Here is a 2,410-nt window from a genome sequence, read left to right as displayed (position 1 = left end):
TAAGGGAGGTCAATATTTAGCTTTCTGAGGACCCTCCAGACTGCTTCCAAAGTATAAGTGTACATTCCCACCAGCAGTGTAATAAAGTTCCTCTTTCTCTGCATCCCCTCCAGCATTCCTACAAGCCTTCTTTTTTTAAAAATTTCTTAAAGCCTTTACTTTTGAGACATAATGGATTAAAACCTTTCACACATGGAAAAAGACAGACATGATCACAGTTGAACAGAATCTAGTCAGAAACATTTTAGTGACTGCCAGCTAATGGTGAAGCTGAAGTTCTGGGAGCATGACATGCTGCAGGGTCAAAGGAATGAGTGATTAGTACTCCTCTCCTTCTTCCTCACCCTCTCCTTCAACAGAATCCATACCAACCTCCTCATAATCCTTCTCTAGGGCAGCCATGTCCTCACGGGCCTCAGAAAACTCTCCTTCCTCCATCCCCTCACCCACATACCAGTGGACAAAGGCACGCTGGGCATACATCAGGTCAAACTTGTGGTCCAGGCGAGCCCAGGCCTCAGCAATGGCTGTGGTGTTGCTCAGTATGCACACAGTGCGCTGTACCTTGGCCAGGTCTCCACCAGGAACCACAGTGGGCGGCTGGTAATTGATGCCAACCTTGAAACCAGTGGGACACCAATCCACAAACTGGATGCTGCACTTGGTCTTGATGGTAGCAATGGCAGCATTGACATCTTTGGGAACCACATCACCATGGTACAACAGGCAGCAGGCCATGTATTTACCATGGCGAGGGTCACATTTCACCATCTGGTTGGCTGGCTCTAAGCAAGCATTGGTGATCTCTGCTACAGAAAGCTGTTCATGGTAGGTTTTCTCAGCAGAGATGACAGGGGCATATGTGGCCAGGGGGAAGTGGATGCGGGGATAAGGCACCAGATTGGTCTGGAATTCTGTCAGGTCAACATTCAGGGCCCCATCAAACCTCAGGGAAGCTGTGATGGAAGACACAATCTGGCTAATAAGGCGGTTCAGGTTAGTGTAGGTTGGGCGCTCAATATTGAGGTTTCTACGACAGATGTCATAGATGGCCTCATTGTCCACCATGAAGGCACAATCAGAATGCTCCAGGGTGGTGTGGGTGGATAGAGTTGTAGGGCTCAACTACAGCTGTGGACACCTGGGGGGTGGGGTAAATGGAGAACTCCAGCTTGGACTTCTTGCCATAGTCCACAGAGAGACGCTCCATCAGCAGGGAGGTGAAGCCAGAGCCAGTTCCCCCACCAAAGCTGTGGAAGACCAGGAAGCCCTGAAGACCTGTGCACTGTCAGCCAGCTTTCTGATCCGGTCCAAGACGAGGTCAATGATCGCCTTGCCAATGGTGTAGTGCCCACGGGCATAGTTATTGGCAGCATCTTCCTTGCCTGTGATGAGCTGCTCAGGGTGGAAAAGTTGACGGTAGGTGCCAGTTCGAACTTCATCAATGACTATGGGTTCCAGGTCTACAAGCACTGCCCTGGGCACATGCTTGCCAGTGCCTGTCTCACTGAAGAAGGTGTTGAAGAAGTCATCTCCCCAATGGTCTTGTCACTTGGCATCTGGCCATCAGGCTGGATGCCGTGTTCCAGGCAGTAGAGCTCCCAGCAGGCATTGTCAATCTGGACACCAGCCTGGCCAACGTGGATGGAGATACACTCACGCATGATGACTGTGGATTTGGTGGCAAAGGCGACAGGAGCAGGAGCAGGCACCCCGAGTCCCGGTTACCGTCCCTGACAAGCTAAGAGTCAAGGTAAGTAACGCACTCCCTACAAGCCTTCTTATAGAAGCATTAGATGTTTTGAATGAAATGTGAACTTGTTCCTTAACTTTAATATTTTTTTAGAAAGTTCTTTTTTTCCCTCTCAGTGCTATACTATTTACGGGTCAATGCTGACCTCGAAGTAGTTGTAGAGTGATCAATATTGGCTTAGTTTCAGCTTGGCAAATTCTGGTGATAAACTAGAAAGAACTTCTGGTTCATCCAGGGAGCCAAGTCTCTAAAAACATAGCAAATGCCAGATACGTTAAAATTCTCATAGAATTTCTTCCACACTTCTCAAAGCTTTCTAGACCTATTAAAACATTTATAAAACCCAAAAAGATAATGATTGTGCTTTCCAAAATGTTAATCACTTGCCTAAGGTTTTCCAGTAAATAAGCACAAAGTTTGGAGAAGATATTCTTATACTCTAGCATACAAAGTTAAAATAACCCCCCTAAAAATTTAAATAACTGCACTTATCCTTTACTATTTTGATTTTTACTATTTTTAATAATGTACTCATGTCATTTGAGGATCTACATTTTTTTTATTTTATTTGTGAACATACTGTACAGAGGGGTTACAATTACATGGGCAGGATAATGCGTACATTTCTTACCAAGCATTGCAGCCTCCTCCTTTGGT

At 46.2% G+C, this 2,410-nt stretch overlaps 1 pseudogene across 1 annotated transcript; it reads right to left on the bottom strand.

Annotated features, from left to right (window-relative positions):
• Positions 1 to 192: 192 nt before the first annotated feature.
• LOC106002269 lies at positions 193 to 1,752 on the bottom strand (annotated as a pseudogene). Its single transcript, XR_001175911.1, has one exon. The product of XR_001175911.1 is annotated as a tubulin alpha-1B chain-like (transcript).
• Positions 1,753 to 2,410: the final 658 nt, after the last annotated feature.

The sequence above is a fragment of the Dipodomys ordii genome, unplaced genomic scaffold (genome assembly GCF_000151885.1).
Source record: "Dipodomys ordii isolate 6190 unplaced genomic scaffold, Dord_2.0 Scaffold6253, whole genome shotgun sequence".
Lineage (NCBI taxonomy): Eukaryota > Metazoa > Chordata > Mammalia > Rodentia > Heteromyidae > Dipodomys > Dipodomys ordii.
The sequence above is the reverse complement of the archived record's forward strand: the minus strand, read 5'-3'. Positions and strand labels throughout refer to the sequence as shown.